The 18,633-nt window shown below is 39.9% G+C and overlaps 1 protein-coding gene across 23 annotated transcripts in view; it reads right to left on the bottom strand.

Moving 5' to 3' along the window:
* NEDD4L (NEDD4 like E3 ubiquitin protein ligase) overlaps positions 1-18,633 on the bottom strand; it is a 363,043-nt gene that overhangs the window by 183,607 nt on the left and 160,803 nt on the right. For 2 of the 23 annotated variants that reach the window (XM_078348231.1, XM_078348232.1), the window contains exon 1: positions 1,128-1,314. The exons of the other annotated variants lie outside the window; for them this stretch is intronic. The gene's annotated coding sequence lies outside the window, so the exon portion shown is untranslated. Of the gene's footprint in view, positions 1-1,127; positions 1,315-18,633 lie in introns of those variants that run through there. 23 annotated transcript variants of the gene reach the window in all.

The following is an 18,633-nucleotide window of genomic DNA, read 5'->3' as shown; positions in this document are numbered from 1 at the left end:
ATGTGTAAAGTACTTTCACTTCATGTAAAATAAGTATTAAAGAATACATATTAAAGCACAGCTACAAAGTAAGTACTAAAGAGTAACTCAGGTTTGATTGCAGGCTTTGATATTTCTTTCATATGGATACATTTCTATTGTCTTAGAATTTCAATCATCTTAACACTTCATGACATCAAAAATACTTTACTGAAAGTAACCTGGCTCATCAATACGAAGGTGTGGCCTGCCCTTAAATTTATTTCAAGCTTTGTCAACATATGGATACACTACAACTAGTTAACTAACAGTTTATGAATCATCATCAAATGAGACAGCAAAGAAACAGAAAAATCACGTGTTAATCATACACAGTATATTCACATATACGAGTAGGAAAGGTGGGAAACTGATAGAAAACCTGAAGGAAAAACTCAGTTGAAGATGTTCTGGCCTTTGACTTTCGTTCTCTCAAAAAAAAACAATAATAAAATTCAGTATAAATCATGTAAGCCAAATTACTCATACTGAGGAAGAGAAGATTTCTTTTGCCACCAACCAAAAATTCACATATAAGCCATGAATTATTCTCCAAGCAAACTATTTTATGACCTAAGATGGTATTTCACTCGAAACCAAGTAGAGCTGGTATCTCCCTCTTCTCCAGGAGGTTTCTAAGGCAGAAATACTGAGATTCGAAACAGAACAGGAAGGAAAACACAGTTGTTTCCTCCTCAATCTGTGATTTCTAAAGTAGAAAACAGCATTCATAGAACTTACATGGTCTCTATTTTCCATTATTTTCAAAAATAAAAGCATCTATTATTGCTTTGGTTTTTGGAATAAAATCTGTGTATTTTTCTAAAGTCAAGAAAGATAAGCAGCAAAGAATAGGGGATCAGAATTCAGATCCCAATTCTTCTCAAAGTTCATTCTTTGCCTATCGTTCTTGTTAAACACAAGGAGAGTAAAATTGACCAATTACAGCTAACTCCAAACACCGACAAGCATTTAAAATGGAAAACCTTGCTATGTGCTAGAATTATGCCACTGACATTAAAAGAGTACTACACCAAAATCAAACTCCGTGCCAAGAGCAGATGTTACGCATTCATATAACGAACATACAGTGGTGTCTTTGTTCTTACCTATATTTTTCCTCAAGGCTGATGAAAAACAAGGCTGGAAAGGGTTCAGGTGAGCTAGCGTTGCTGCAAATCTACCCCGGTGAGTCTTTGGCTCCCTGGCCTCGTCTTCCTCCTTCCCAGTTTTAAAGCAGTGTCTGTACACACCTCTGCTGATACCGGGGGAATACCAGCAAGTTTTAACACAACTGAGAAGGAATGCACCCAGCTCTCTACTTATACTGATGATTCACTTCAATGACAGGTAGAAAGAAATGCTTGTTGGTGGAAAAGGGAGTTGCGTCAAGCTCCACCCACTACCCTAAGGTTAAGTAACTCCACCCAGCTCAGCAATTAGCTTACATCATCACCTGGTGCCTTATCTCCAGGTTCCCTGCAGTTGTTCCTGAGGCATCTCTTCTCAAATGAAGTCGTCAGTGGGCTCATCACACAGGATGGGCACTAACAGAGGTTGCAGGGTTCTGTGGATGACTGTAAGTCTGGTGGGGCTGTTTTGCTTATTTAAAGCCAGATCAGAGATTCTGGGATTTCCGACAGTAGAAGTCAGCCCTTCACCCTTCCACAAACTAACTCAGCTTCTAGGTTCTGAGGTTCTGGCCTTCGAGGCCCCAACTTGACAGACGAGAACACAACTTCCTAGTCCTCCAAAAGCTTATGGTCTTGAAGAGAGGGGGAAAAAAGCAGGAACAAAAATAATTATGATACAAATTATAGCCCCAAACAGAATCGGTAGGGGATTCTTTGTCAGATGAGAAACAGCTCTGCCGTGTAAATCCGCAATCTCTGCAGTGCAGTCCCAGTTTTCAGATCCCAGCTGTGTGCCCTTAAGTGTAAATCAGGGCCATAAAGGTGCCAGTGGAGCTCTGCCCTGGTTCCTGGGGGCACCAGGTCCTCATTTTAGGGGTAGTCTGGCAACCTGACCACCCTTACTCTAAGGAAATTCTAAGAGCCGGTCAAACACACGCACTCTCTCTCTGTGAGGGGCACTATGCTATTTTCCTCTAGCTGGAAGAAGTCACACCCTACTCTCCAACCCATGCAGGCCTCCACCCCAGCAGATGTGGCTCTAATAGGAAGTATCCCCAGTTGTAGCAAACAGCTAACTTTCTACATGCACTCACTCAAATTTGGTGGCATGCTCACTCATGAAGTGTTCCTGGCATGTCAAAACCCAGTAAACTAACTTCCCCCCAGCGCTCAGACGCTGAGATTTCCAGACTAACGGATCACGATCCTCGAGGCTGGGAGGACTGCTGAAGGCGAAGAGAAGCAAGTGGGCACCAGGGTTCAACTAGACGGGGGACGGGGCCAACGATTTTCAGTCCTTTTTTTTTAAGACAGGCTCTTGCTCTGTCACCCAGGCTAAAGTGCAGTGGCACAATCTCGGCTCACTGCAGTCTCTGCCTCCCAGGTTCAAGCAATTCTTGTGCCTCCGCCTCCCAAATAGCTGGGATCACAGGTGTGAGCCACCACGCTTGGCTAATTTTTGTTTAGGGTTTTGTGACGTTGGCCAGGCTGGTCTGGAACTCCTGGCCTCAAGTGATGCACCCACCTCGGCCTCCCAAAGTGCTGGGATTATAGGTATAAGCCAATGTGCCCAGCTTGTTTTCAGTCAAATTCTTAAAACAAGAGAAACATCTCAAGTTTTTAGTCTTCAGCAGTTGAGGACACACAAGTGCCCAACAGACTAAATTTAAGAACAGCATTTCCATCATCTTCTATTATGTTTAAAACTATCAAATTGAGCTACAGTGTTTCCAATTTACACACTGGCTGGAAGGTAAAAAATAAAAACGACAATATGCTGTAAGAAAATGCACCTAACCAAGTTGAACAAGTTTTATTTTTTATTTTTTTTAACAATTTGCCTATTCCCTTAAAGATAAAAAGCACCTATACTTCCTACCAAATGCTACCTGACTGTGATGGGCTAAATTGTATTTGCCCAAAATTCCTATGTGCAAGTCTTCAATACCTCAGATTCTGACTGTATTCAGAAAGAGGATACGTAAAGGGGTAATTAAGTTAAAATGGGGTCAGTCGGTGGGTTCCAATCCCATATGACTGTGCCCTTACACGAACAGGAGATTAGGACACAGACAGGTACACAGATGACCTGGGAAGACCCAGAGAAGCCATCTGCAGGTCCAGAAGAGGGGCCACAGAAGCAGCCAACCCTGCTTCATCTCGGGCTACAGACATCCAGAGTTCTGAGAAAACAAATTTGTGGTATCTGAGCCACCCAATCTGTGCTACGTTGTTATGACAGCCCTGGCAAACAATTACAACACTAATTACACAACTGTCACCCTCTGAAAATTAATGTAAGAAAGTTGAGACAATTGAGATTTCCAATAACCATTTCCCCATAACCATACACTTCACTCGGGTATGCTCACTTTCATCCTGTCCCACGAGGTTCTGCCTCAAAAAAACGCACAGAAAAACCTCATTCTGGAAGGAAAAAAGGCTACATTTGATCTTTCCAACTCCAATTCTGCCACCTCTATTTTGGCAAACTGATTAAACAAGTGGCATACATCCACCTCTCTGTTAAACCTATGTCATTTTCCCTAACCCAGAGAAATCAGCTTCTGCCAAACTTCCATTAAAATGCAACTGAAAGTAGTCAGTGACTATCAGCCCTCAACAAAAAAATGTTAAGCCTGGAGGGAATGCTAGAAGTCTTAAATTCCTTTTGTCTAAAGGACAAAGTCAGGGCCCAATCAAAGCAGCACCATGATCTAGGGATAGATGCCAGAGAGTAGACTCAACCTTCACACCAGCTCCAACCCAGTGGTAACCACTCCTCCTCCAACACTATTCATGAGGGAAGCCTGAAGTTATTCTAACCTCACTAGTGTCCCCAAATGACTGCCACCATGATCACCAGGCTACAGTGAAAAGAGACACAGATTCACATATTGGGATAACCAATGGAAGATGGCCAGGTTCTGGACTCAGCCTAAAACCGGCTTTCTTTTACTGGGCCACCACTGATAATTTGTGGCTGGGCAATCCTTGGTTGTGGGGGATTCTATGAGTCTGGGTTTGACCAAGAGAAAGTTGCTGGCGTCTCGAGACAGATGCTTCAGTTTTATAATCTGGGCAGAATGCAATGAGCAAAAGGAACGGAGGGAAGAGCAGCCTCCCTGGAACTTTCATAACCCTCTCCCACCAACAAGAGGTCACGGACGGGGCACCTGGGAAGACCAGGGGCAGTAGGAGACGATGCTTTCACTCTTGCTCACATGCCTTGGGGATTTTTTTCTAAGCTCAAATTTCAAAATAAAGTTAAAAAGTCATGACATTCCTTTAATTGCATATGACTTACACTTAAATGTAAGTGATAAGCCATTGTTGGATGGCACCTAACACGTCTGACAATATTACCGAAAAAAATTGCTCAATACTGTTTACTACACTTAAAAGACTGGGCGGTTTGCAGGGTGTGGTTTTATGAAATACCACAGAGGGTCACAATGGATCGGCATGTTCCAATGCAAAGCAAAGGAAGTATATAAAAACAGTGAATTCAATTGCAGGCAACACAGCCAAAAGGAATAAGAAAAGCGTGAAGACTGATTTCATTCAAAACAGGATTTTAGTAAGAACATAAAATTGGAATTTCATAGTAGTATTCCAAAGATGGGTCAGCTTTTGTATTCCGTTTGCTTTTGTTTTTAATCTTAGGATTTGTTAGTGAGATCATCTTGATATTTTCCTCTAAAAAGTCATCAAGAATTTATCCATATTCTGCAGCCTTCAAAAAGTATGTTTTTAAAAATAACATTACAAGCTATCATAAAATGCCTACAGTAAAATAGTTTAAAAAGCATCATTCTAACCAGTATCATAGTATGATCCCAAATTCATAAACTATTTCCATATACATAAATATAAATATAGCCAAAAGACTGGACAGAAATAAAATGAAATGGTAACCAATTTATATCCCTCTCGGTATTTGGCTGTACAGGTAGATCAATGCTTTATGTTTTATCTTTTCCAATGTCTACATCTGCTATAATTGGAAAAAAATGTTATTTAAAAATTGCTAAGATGATCTGGGCATAGTGGCTTACACCTGTAGTACCAGCTACTTGGGGGGCTAAGACAGGAGGATTGCTTGAGCCCAAGAGTTTATAATGCTGCAGTGAGCTGCAATCACCCTGTGGCACTGCACTCTTGGGCAACAGAGTAAGACCTTGTCTCCATAAAAAATAAAATTAAAAATAAACAAACTGCTAAGAATGTACTATATCGCTTATTTTAAAACAGTGAGTAACCAAATGAGAAGAATTCAGATGCTGAGGGTGGAGGAGACCCAAGTTTTTCTATTTAGTTTAAAACCAGCTACAGTAGAGGAGAAACTAGGACACCTGGAGGGGGAGGAATAAATTGAACAAAACAAGGATAACATGACACAGGCAAAAATCTTTACATAACACAGGCAAGGTTTGGTGAGAACCACATAAAGGCTTGAAGTTCCTCACAGGGTCTTAAATCCCTCCTAACTTGAGTTAGCTTTTTCTTCCAATGCCTTAATAAAAGGACAATGTGTGATTTACATGCTTCATAAGGTCCTACAATCAACTCACTCTATCAAAGCGTCTGAAAAGCAAATTGTTTCATCAAGAAGGGGGAAAGGACTCTTTAAACGTCATTCAGTAAACACAGTAAGATGCACCTCTTCTGCTCAAAGCACTCAACAAGACCCAAGGATTTATATCCTCAAAGCATTTAGAACCTGGCAGCTTGGAGATACTTCCTAAGTCATGAAACCCTGTGTTCCTAATGTTTAATTTTTAGGGCTCTTACTTAGGATCCTGATCACATTTTCACAGGAAAGAAAGACCTCAACCTTAGTGAAGTCTTCCAGTCTCTTAGGCTGGAAAGTCCATCTAAATGCAAATGACTCCCAAAAGCCTGGCAACTCTGGCCTCTCTTTTGCACTCCATTCTCCTTTACCATCATCTTCACATTTCTGCTTGGAGGTCTAAGAGACACCTTAGACCTAAAAGGAGCAGTGATTCTGCCTCTGCACCACTCCCAAACACATCCGTCCCAACTCAGTGGCCCCCAGCCAGTTCAAGAGGAAATTTCCTCAGTTCTGCTCTTCCCTTTCTCTCTTACACATCCAGTTTATCAGCAGGTCCTAAGGACCCCATCCCCAAATTTAATCCCCTACCATTTCCTCCTCTCTATGCTGGATGTTTCCATTCTGGTGTTCAAACCATCCTCTCTCACTTAAGCCTCTGCAACAGCTTCCTAACTGGCCTCTGGGCCACTCTCACTTGCAACAATAAATCACACAAAGCCACTCCTTTCTTGCAACTCTGCAGGCTGGCTTACCACAACCTTAAGCAGGAAATACAAATTTCCCAGCACCCACACAGCCATGGCTCCTTTAACCTCACTTCCAGCCTTCTCCCCTGAACTCTCTCCCTTCCCCAGCCCCACTCACCTCCTGGCTGCTTCTCAAACCTCTCAAACTCACTTTCACACACCTCTCCATGAATGCTCCTCCCCCAAATCTTCAGGGCAGCTCTCTTCTCTTCCGATGATAGCACAGTGAGTCTTTGTGCTGATGGCAACATAAACTAGTCCCACACCTTAGGAAAGTAAATTGGTAATCTGTACCAAGAGTATTTAAATCCTAATATTCCTTGATTTAGGCATCCCATTTCCAGGGAGGTATCATAGGAACAGAATCCAACTTAAAAAAAAAAAAAAATCTTGTTTTGCACAAAGATACACCTAGTATCCTTCTCTCTTAAATGAAAAACTGAAAACAAACTTAACAGATATGATTAAATAAGATATTGTACATTCAGAAACTGTCATATATTACATATTGGAATAAACGACCAAAAGAGGCTATATCTATGTTATGATGTTAAGTGTATATAAACATTCTCTCCTAAAAGACAACTAAAAGGAAAATGCCAAAATATTAAGAGTGACTGATGTTCTTTCTGTTGTTTTTTTCCTCTATTTTCAGACTTAGAAAAATGTACAATCTTCACAATCAGGGTGGGAAAATCCCTTCTTGTTTTTAACAGAAGGAAATTATGCTGTAAGTAGCTGTTAGCTTTCCAAGTCACCATAGAAAAGACAAAAGCACAATGTTAAAATTAAAAGGTGTACAAGATATTCAAAAAAATCAAACGAGAAAATCATAAAACAGATGAGGAGTTAAACGTCCATTTTACAAAGAATTCTTATTAAGCAATGAAAAATTAATAAGTCAAAGGAAAAACTGACAGAAGGATGTGAGTTGCCACTGAATAAAAATGGAAATAAAGATACACAAAGAGAAACTTGGCTTCATTGACTGAAGACATAAAATGAGATGTTTTTACCTTCCATAATGTCAGAGATGAAAAGATTGATAAAATGGGTTAATGTTTAACCACAGGAAAACTGGTACTCTCATCAAGCACTACAGCCAGCAGAAACCAGTGCAGTACTATAGAAGGCAATTTTCCAATGTCTATGAACATTGTAAATGTTCCTATTCTTTGATCCAGGGATTCAACTATGAGAATTTAGCTACAGAAAGTTTCATACATAGACACATCAAGAAACACCCAGCTGGGTGCTTTGGCTCACACCTGCAATCACAGCACTTGGGAAGCCAAGGCAGGGGTATCACTTGAGGTCAGGCATTCAAGATCAGCCTGGCCAACACGGGGAAACCCTGTCTCTACTAAAAATACAAAAATTAGCTGAGTGTGGTGGTGCATGCATGTAGTCCCAGCTACTAAAGAGGCTGAGGAAGAAGAATCAATTGAACCTGGGAGGCAGAGGCTGTAGTGAGCTGAGATTTTGCCACTGCACTGCTGCCTGGGCAATAGAGATAGACTCTGTCTCAAAAAGAAAAGAAACATCATAGAGTTTTAAAAACATGTCAGGCATCAGAAGACATCCTAGATCTATCAACTAGGGAAAAAACTGGTACCAATGCTCCATTGCAATCTACTATCTCCAGCAAGATCCCATTTAAAACACACACACACGCACACACAAAGCAGCTAAACTTACGGAATCCTTACTTTATGACAGCACTGTTGTAAGTCTTTTAAGAGCACCACTTAATCTTCACAGTAGCCCTAACAGTAACAGATAGGCACTGATATCCCTGCTCTACAGACGATCCCACTAAGGCTTGGAGAGATCAATAGAAGTTTCCATCCAAGCGGCCCTCTGAGTGTACATTTCTACCTCTCTCTTTCTCTGATTCAGACTAAATATCACATCCATAAGAATCTTGGGAAAATAAGACACAGTATCATCAAATGAACAGTCTGGGCTAGGGTTGAAAGAAAAGCAGAACCAGGGGACTGCTGCACAAGCAGTATTCTACAGATGCCAGAAATTCAAAAGAAACAAGTAAAGAGATGAAGTCAAGAGATCCAAGGGGCTAGAGTGACTAAACCTGGGGCAGTGATCAGGTGATTTATCAGAAAACTTCATTTCCTCTCTGCTTTTCCCATTGCTACCTTGCACTTCACGTGGGCCAAAGCAGAAGTGTGGTCCTAAGACTGCAAAGACTGCAGTGCAGGCAGCTCAAGAGAGTAAGGAGGCCCACGTACGGCCCACGTACGGAGCCACACCAAAAAGGCTGCCTCCTGGCCCATCCTGCCAGGCCCTACATATTGCTTTGACCTGGCATATGCCAGTGAACAGAGGGCAACAGGAGGCACAAAGAGAAAGACTAGCAGACCACCAAGAACCGTCAATGATGTGAAAGGGGCAGGCAAATGGGGTTTCAGAATAAACCAAAGAAGAATGTTAAATACGCACAATTAATATGCTCGTAAAATCTAAGAGGGTATCAGCACATCAAAACAAGAACAGAGTCAAATTTTTAAAGAAAAACAAATCAAGACTTAAGAGAAGGAGCCAGCATTTTTAACCTCAAACTACAGTGCTGCAGCTATTCACAGGAAAAAATGGGATGTGATTAACCCTCATCACTGGTGGGTGACTTGGAAATCCCTGCCATCCCCACTCTCCCATCATCCCACATTAACCTCCACCCTGCTCCCTGCTTAACATGCATAAGAAGCGTTTTCATCTTTTTCTCCACATTCACACCTTTACACCTATGGACACAGGAGGAATGTGTCTTTGTTTTACAACTGGATATTACATATTTTTCTACACATTGCTTCTCATTTATCACAATCTCATAGAACTGTGCTCCAAAGCCAACTTTAAACCAGCTCCAGTACTCTCTTAATGTTACATACAAGTAATCCACAAATAGTCTATAAACTGGCCGTTTTTCAACTGATGAGCTTTCACATTTTCAATATTTTGCCACTATAATGGTACAATAAACATCATTAGCCATATGACTTTGCACATGCTTTTATTTCTAAAAGACACCGAGGACAAAGGCTGCTTAGAAGAAAGGTATAAGTCGTTTTTTATTTTTAATATACACTCCCATCTGCTTTACAAACAAGGCCATGATAATTCACATTTCTATTAGTATTATGAGAAATAATACCACTTACCACTTCCACTACATCCTTGCTATCAAAAAGTGGTATTTTTCTCTATTTTTTCCAATCTGATGGGTTTAAAGTAACATTTCATTGTTGTTTTAATCTGCCTTTCCCTAGCAAAAATGAACTGTTCTTCATAGGTTTCCTGGTTGTCTACATTTACTATCTGTGAATTCCATATTAGTATTCTTTATCCATTTTTCCTTTGTGTTTTTCTTAATTTGCAAGTTATTTACTATAGATAGTACCCCATGTCTGTTACAAATATCCCTCCTTGATCTATAACTTAATCACATATCTTTTACCATAGAAAAGTTTTAATATATGTTAAAATATATATTCAGGGTAGGTGTGGTGGCTCATGCCTGTTAATCCCAGTACATTGGGAGGCTGAGGTGGGTGGATCACTTGAACCCAGGAGTTCAAGACCAGCCTGGGCAACATGGTAAAAGCCTGTCTCCACACAAATCTCACCTTGAATTGTAATAATCCCTACATGTCATGGGGAGGGACCTGGTGGAAGGCAACTGAATCAAGGAGGCAGTTTTTTCCCATGCTACTCTGATGACAGTAAGTCTCATGTAATCTGACAGTTATAAAGGAGAATTCCCCCGCACACACTATCTTGCCTGCTGCCACGTAAGATGTGACTTTGCTCCTCATTCACCTTCAGCCATGACTGTGAGTCCTCCCCAGCCATGTGAAACTGTGAAACCTCTTTTCTTTATAAATTACACAGTCTTAGGTATGTCTTTATTAGCAATGTGAGAACTGACTGATACAGTAGGTCTTGCCTGTAGTCTCAGCTACTTGGGAGGCTGAGGTGGGAGAATCACCTGAGTCTGGGAGGTCAAGGCTGCAGTGAGCCCTGAATATGCCACTGCACTGCAGCCCAACTGACAGAGTGAGACCATCTCAAAGAATAAACAAATAAAATATATGTTCAAATTGTGTCTCTTTCTGTAGATTGTGCATATCAAATTCTGCTTAAACATACTCCCTCACTCCAAGATTATACAAAGTAGGTTCTTACATTTTCTTGTAAAAGTTGCTTTGCTTATTAAGTGTTTGAAGATTCTGGGATTTATTACTGATCATGATGTAAGATAAAGGTCTGGGCTGTTCCCCCCACCCCCACTCCAGATAAAGATCTGGTTATGCCAGTGCCATCCTCAGCAGTACTGAACTATCATCTTGTTATACATTCTCTCTCTTACTTAATGAGACACAGTCCTAGAGTCTCAAGTCTGTTCCAATGAACTATTTATGTAATTCTGGATCAATACCACATTGCTTTGATCACGAAGACTTCTTATTCTTAGCATGCTGTCATCACTTGTAAGCCAAATCTGCCCTCACTGGTTTTCTTTTCCATATTTGTCTTGGCTCCTCTCAGGTAGTATGTATTTATTCTTCTATAAAGACTTCAGGATTATTTTATTCAACTAAAAAGAAAACCCACCACTTTGGAAATTCTAATTGGAATCACAAGAAATTTACTTATTAATTTTGTAATAAGATACACTCAGAGATTATGTGTTTTAATTTCTCTAGATTATATTTCACATTCTTCACTATGAAGGTTATGGGTATCAGTTCAGTATCTTCCTAGGTTATCTGCTGCTATCATGAAAGCAATACTTAACTTCTATTTCTAGGTGCTTACCTTCTAAACACAGAGAAGATGATTTCTAGGGACATATTTTTTGTCCAGCTACCTTGACAATTTCTTCTTTTGATTTTAGATTTTTTACTAGAGGCTCTTGTGATTTCTAGACATATAAACATTTCATTGTCTTACTCCACTCATAAGAACCTCTAAGATAATATTAAATAATAATTGTAAAAGATGACATTCTTCTCTCGTTCCTAATTTTAATTGAGTAGTTTTAGTGTTCTTTTAGGAAGTATTTGCTGTGTGTGTGTGTGTGTGCGCGCGCGTGCGTGTGTGTGTGTGTGTACATACATATGGCCTTTATGTTTAGGTAATTTATTTTCATCCCTAGTTTACTTTCTGAGGTTGTACTATATTAGGAATGGCTGCTAAACTTTTTCAAATAGCTTTCTACCCTCTCCTGACTTAGAAATACATTCTTCTCCTTCTACATGATTAACAATCAATGATAGTGATGGGTTTCTAATAGTTAATGACCCTGGTTTTACTGGAAAATACTTATTATAATGCACTAGCCTTTTGATGCACTAGAGTCTATTTTTTAATAAATTATTTTAAATTTCTACATTTACTTTTGTAAATAATATTGCTTTACTTTTATATTTTTAATTTATCAGATTTTTAAATTAAAATTTTGCTGGTTTTAAAAAATAAACTGGGAACCTTTCCATATTTTATAAGAGTAAAAATAACACTCAAATTTTCTATTTTTCAAGCCAGCCTGACCAACATAATGAAACCTCATCTCTACTAAAAATACAAAGTAGTCAGGCACGGTGGTGGCACATGCCTGTAATCCCAGCTACTCAGGAGGTTGAGGCAGGAGAATCACTTGAACCTGGGAGGCAGAGGTTTCAGTGAGCCAAGATGGCACCATTGAACTCCATCCGTCTCCAAAAAAAAAAAAAAAAAAAAAAAAAACAACCTCAGCTGGAAATCCATGGACTCCTGGTGCCTTTCTCAATGATAACTTTTGCTCATCATTCTTATCTCTTCTATAGTAATTGGTCTATTCAACTTTTCCATGCTTCTTAAATCAACTTTGGTAATTTGTGTTTTCCTGAGAAGTCCACCCTATATTTTCAAATGTGTTATATGTAATGTTTTTCTATGAAGTCTACTGATACCTCTCTGTGTCTCCTTTCTCATTCCTATTATCTATATTTCTAAGTTAGGATGATTTCTTTCTGTTCCTAAGTCAGGATGATGAGAGTTTACTTCATAGGTCATTTCAAGTAGCCAGCTATTGGATTTCCTTAACTTTTAAATCTTATCATCTCCTAATTCCTCCATCCTAGTTTTTACATTTTTTGATTAGTTGATCTTTTTATAATTTCTTAGGATGCAGACTCAATTCTTTGTTTTTTGCCTTAATTAATAATGAAAGTAGTTCTTTTCTCCAGGTGATATGCTCTACAATGTTTAGAATTTTTACCAAGACCAAGAAAGAAAAATACCTAAGATGAAAATGTTATGAGTCACAAGGCAAGTAAGCAACGGAACTAATAGGCTAGTTGTTGTCATTCTAAAAGAGGAGGGGGATGAATAAATTGGCCACAGTGGGGACGGGGACGGGGTGGGCAGAAAGAAGAGGAGGAGGGGGCAGGGGAAGAGGGAGGAGGAAGAGAGGCAGGAGGATGGGGAGGAACTGTTTCCATCTCCTGAGTGCAGGCCAAGTTTGAACTATTTTCTCTTATCTATCATCTTTCTTATCCTATTGTTAGGTTTTCACTCTTCATTTCACATTTTAGGAAAAATGTTTGGGTTCAGATGCAGGCTTAAAATAACTAACCAACCAACAAACAAAAAATTCCCATCAGAATTAATCCTGCAGTCGAACTACATTTAACCTAATTTTAAAACTGCTATTAACTATCTAGAATCAGGACAGTGTTCCAACTCGAAGGAACCCCAGGATCTTGAATCAGCAAAGATTCACTCCCATGTCACGACAGTGAGCTCACTCATGCATAAATGTGGCTTAATATATCTGTGGAACATTTCAGCACAGCTTGATCTACAGCTCTGTTAATCAGAAGGGCCAGTCATTCAGATCCCACTCTTTCTCCAGGTTCAGAAATGTACCATTTTAAGAAGTGACCCTGTCTATGTGATAGCTTCAGACAGCAATTCTCAAAAACCAATGCTGAAGGGGCAAAGGGAGTCTGCTTCTCTCAGGGGGAGAGGCTCTGACCTCATTAGAAAACTGTCTAAGGCTAGAAGCAAAGCTGCTACTATTTTCTTAATCCTCACTGCAGGGAATTTTTAGAAGACTTAAAAGGTCTCAACCTGGCCTGGGGAACTTGAAAATGACACTCAAATAAAATCACATTCATTTATGCTCTACTAATTCAGAATTATTTTTATGATCTGGAAAGAGTTTGGACTCATGTTTCCATTTTTAGACTGTATGACAACAGGCTGAGAAGGAGGTTCAACCTACTTATGGTAACGAATTTTAGACGCCCTGACTCATATGTAAACAACCAACGTGCTAATAATTTATCTGTTAGTTAGAGCAAATGCTTCTATTTGGATTGCTACCATAAGTCCTTATAAAAACTAAAACCAAAATGACAACGTTAATATTTAATTGTTTCACTTTGTTCCTGAAAACCTTCCCCTGAGTGAATCCCAGTGAATAAAATTTTACTATTATATTAAACCCCATTATAACAGGAACTCTTTGGTGGTATAAACCATTTCATGTTCTCAAGGGTTTCTGAGACCAGTGGGAAAATAATACGACTCTGCTCTTTTTGAGATAGAGTCTCGCTCTGTCACCCAGGCTGGAGTGCAGTGGCATGATCTTGTCTCACTGCAACCTCTGCCCCGAGGGTTCAAGTGATTCTCCTGCCTCAGCCTCCTGAGTAGCTGGGACTACAGGTGCTCGCCACCATGTCCAGCTATTTCTGTATTTTTAGGAGAGGCGGAGTTTCGCCATGTTGGCCAGGCTGGTCTCAATATACCTTCCTTCTCTTTAAGTTATGTCAACTTTTTGGGAGAAAGTTCCAAAATTCCACTTACCATGAATAAGAAACCTGAATTGGATCCTGAGTAAGCAACCTCAGATCCTGATCAAGAGCCAGATTTCAGACAACACACGTGAGTGAGCGCAGAGGCATGGCCAAGGGTGTAACTGTACCCCAAACATCACTGGGAGATGGGCACGGTACTCACAGCCAAGGGTGTAACCATACCCCAAACATCACTGGGAGATGGGCACGGTACTGCCCTACTAAGGCACAGAAATGTTAAAAAGGTGGAACAGGACCCAGGGGCCCTCGGCTATCAAGTCTCTTAGAACCTAATGGCTGTTCTGCACAAGACCAACGGCCCAAGTACCTTCAGATATTCCTATTACACTAGAAGTAATAACCCTGAGGCCATCCACCCTCACCCCCAGCTACGCATGTAACCCTGCCTGCCTTCACCCAGTCTTCAGGGAGAAATCTACAGCTCCAGAACTGTAAGTAAAAGAGTGTCAAGGTCCCTGCATTGGCTAGAAACAAGCACGGTTTGCAATTTCCCAGAAAAAAACCCAAATCTTTAAAATGAGGTATTTGGTTGATTTCCCTCTGCCTGGCCCCCACCCAGCACTGTGGTTTTCATCTGTGAAAATTAAATGGAATAATCTGTTTTCTAAGGTTCCATGACATACAGCTACTCGTCACAGTGAAAATATAAAAGGGCGCTGGTTGGAACTATTAGATATCCTTGTATCTTTCTCAAGCACTTTAACTTTCACTTCCTGGTGAAAATGTTCTGATTCCATTCTTAGCAAACAACCGTATGCTAAAGCTTAAAGAGAGAAGAGTAGATGAGAAAACGTGCATTTTCACCACGCAAAGGACAAGAAGGGAGGCATGATTCAAGGGGCTTTTTCCTGTGCCTAGGATGGGTGGGAGAACTGAGTGCCTTTGGATCGCCCCAAATTCCATCACACTGTAGTAAGTGGTATATCCCAACAGCCTATGGAGGTACCCAGGTGGGAATGCAATTGATTCCCGCCTGCATGTTCGTGCTGTGATATTTGCCCAATGAGATCAAGGACCAGGAGACCACCATGCCTCCCACAAACACCCACACACTTAATGCTTCCAACCTCAGGCAACAATTCTGTTACTTACCACTTCTGTGGATTTCTCTTCTCTTACTTGTGCTCCTTCCATTTTTTGCATATTATTTCTCCCACATATCTTAAGCTGTCGTGCCAGATCTCTATGGATATGTTACCATGTCTGGCAAAGATAAATTCCCCTGCACCTTAAGTGGCATGCTGCCTCCAAGAGCTTACACCTGAGGAAGGGAGGTTCAGACCTGTGCAAACCCAGCTCCGTAAACTGATTACATTTGACTGTAAAACTTGGTATAATCTTCAAACTGATGTTTCTGAGCTGAAGCCAGCTACTCTCATGCTGAAAGTTTGGGGGTTTTTTGTTCTTGCCTTTTTTTTTTTTTTTGAGATGGAATCTCACTCAGTTGCCCAGGCTGGAGTGCAGTGGTGCGATCTCAGCTCACTGCAACCTCCATCTCCCGGTTCAATAGATTCTACTGCCTCAGCCTCCCAAATAGCTGGAATTGTAGGCACGCACCACCACGCCTGGCTAATTTTTGTATTTTTAGTAGAGACAGAGTTTCACCATATTGGTCAGGCTAGTCTCAAACTCCTGACCTCAGGTGATTGGCCCACCTTGGCCTCCCAAAGTGCTGGGGGTACAGGTGAGAGCCACTGCATCTGGGCTGCTTGTGACAGTTTTTTAACAATAATTTTATTTCTTAATTACTGGTGGTTTCTACCATTTCCCCATTAAACCTTTAACTAATGACTAATGAATAGCCCTGAAATTTCAAGATCTGGCTTCCTACATGTTTTCTATTCTTACTAACTTAATCATCTCATTTTCCTCTCCTGACACAATCCACAGTCCCTGACAGCTGCCTGCCTCCCTCCTTTTCCCTCCCCCCACCACACACACACACACACACACACACACACACACACACACACTAGTCAAAATAACCCAAGCTTATGATTATAAAACAAACTTTCAAATATTTTTACCAAAAACATTTCTTCTATATATAACTTCCATCATTTTAAAAAGGGTAAATATTTTTGCCAGGTGGCTATATTTATTTACCTTTCTTTAATCTCTGTTATACTTTTGGCCATTTGTGAATACAACAGACTATTTGGCTTATTAGTTCAGAGCTTTACTGCTCATTCTCCTACCAACCCACAAGTGTGCATGTACTAGCCAGAAGCTGGTGACCGCAAAACTATATTAGTTCATTAGGAATTAATTAAAAGGACGAATAACCTCAAAAGCAGGAAACATAAATAAGACATAATAAAGAGAATACCTTCAACTGATTCTACACCAATTACTCTATTTTGTAGATATTAGAATATCTTGTGGTTATTGATAAAATTTATTCAATGAGTTGAACTCTCAACCCAAGCATCCCATATTGAGATGCTCACAGACTCTTAGGTGTCTGGATCTGATCCACATTCTGCTTTAATCCTGGTAGGGCACTGAGTTCCTCCCCTGCCATTTTTTGATCAATTTTTTTTCCCTTTCTTCATCATACTCTGTTGGATTTCAGAGTTGGAGAGTTTCATTTTGTCTCACAAACCATTTGACAGCTTCTCTAGTGCTTTCTATAGCATCTTCTCGTTTTTTTTTTTAAACATTCACATAGGTGACCCTCAGAAGGAGCTACAATACATATAAAACCTTTTATGTTATGTGTGTCTAACGTGATGAACGTGATATAATATCTAAACCTATTTTTAAAAGACTAAAACTCAGAAGCATAAGCAATTCCCATATGTTATGACCTGTTACCAATTAACATAAAGTTAAGGAAAGTGACAAGAGTAATTTTCATTTATTAGACAGCTGCTCATTCATTTGGTTGCAGTTATCCCAAGAAAACCTTGACCAGGAGAAATTTTAAGGTTTCTATTTGACTGTAAGCATCTTGAAGTCAAGGGACTGACTTTACTTTTTCATGTACTCCACATAACCACCTTGTCGCATACACACCGAAAGCAAAGTAAGTGCTTTCTGTGAATAAGAAAATCACCATTAATTATTTTGTAAATGTATCTGTGCCTACAAAGTACAGACAGATCTGGGAATAAAGTGAACTAGGCTTTTTTCTTTTTTTTTCTTTTTTAGAAGGAATCTCAGTCTGTCACCCAGGATAGAGTACAATGGCTCAATCTTGGCTCACTGCAACTTCCACTTCCCAGGTTCAAGCAGTTCTCCTGCCTCAGCCTCCCGAGTAACTGGGATTACAGGCATGCTCCACCACACCTGGCTAAGGGCTCAAACTCTTGACTTCAAGTGATCCGCCTGCCTCTGCCTCCCAAAGTGCTGGAATTACAGGCGTGAGCCACCTCACTCGGTCAGCTAAGCTTTTGGAGTCAAAATGGTCAAATTTTTATTATAAGTCATTCTATTAAACTGGTTATTTTCTGTGGCTAAAAGCAGTGACTTTTTCACAGCAGTTGGATTGAATGGGATTCTCTAAAACCAGGGAGGGTGATGAGTACAAATCTTAAGACTGAAAAAGTTTCTCTAATTATGCCCTTATAAATTGCATTACACAGTTGTTATTTTTCAAATGCTACAAGTTTTTAGGGTCTGATTCACTAGTTTTCTCAGACAGTCTGGCAAGACTTAATTTATCTGAGAGATCAACTACCAAATGGAGAATTTCATTTAATTATATAAAAAGTAAAAAAAAAAAATTGCAAAATGTTTTTACCAGTCATGGTTATTTTAACATTTACTAATTTGGGTATAGCTAACATAGTTTAGAAAAGAAAAAAGATCATCTGTTTCTTTGTATAAAAAGCTGTCTTTAAAAAGAAAACCCCTATACATTTACCAACATTCAATATTGTTATGCTAAAATCTCCCCTAAGGTAAACTAGCCCTCATCACTGAGTCTAGATATACTTAGATTATTACCACCACTTTCCAAAAATTGACCTTCCTAAACTGAAATGTAAGAGATTCAAAATACCAAATCTAACAAGAAATAATTTTATTTTTATTATGACAGTGGTTTCACTACTTGTAGTCACTGTAGCTGCCAAGTCAGTTTGTGGATAATTTACGAAGTAATTTGCATTAAGTTTTTATTTAAGTATATGTAAGCATGCATTGATGGCCAGGCGTGGGCTCACTCCTATCATCCCAGCACTCTGGAAAGCTGAGGTGGGAGGATGGCTTGGAGCCAGAAGTTCTAGACCAGCCTGGGCAACACAGTGAGACTGTGTCTTTACAGAAAATTA

The sequence above is a fragment of the Callithrix jacchus genome, chromosome 13 (genome assembly GCF_049354715.1).
Source record: "Callithrix jacchus isolate 240 chromosome 13, calJac240_pri, whole genome shotgun sequence".
NCBI classification, from domain to species: Eukaryota; Metazoa; Chordata; class Mammalia; order Primates; family Cebidae; genus Callithrix; species Callithrix jacchus.
The sequence above is the reverse complement of the archived record's forward strand: the minus strand, read 5'-3'. Positions and strand labels throughout refer to the sequence as shown.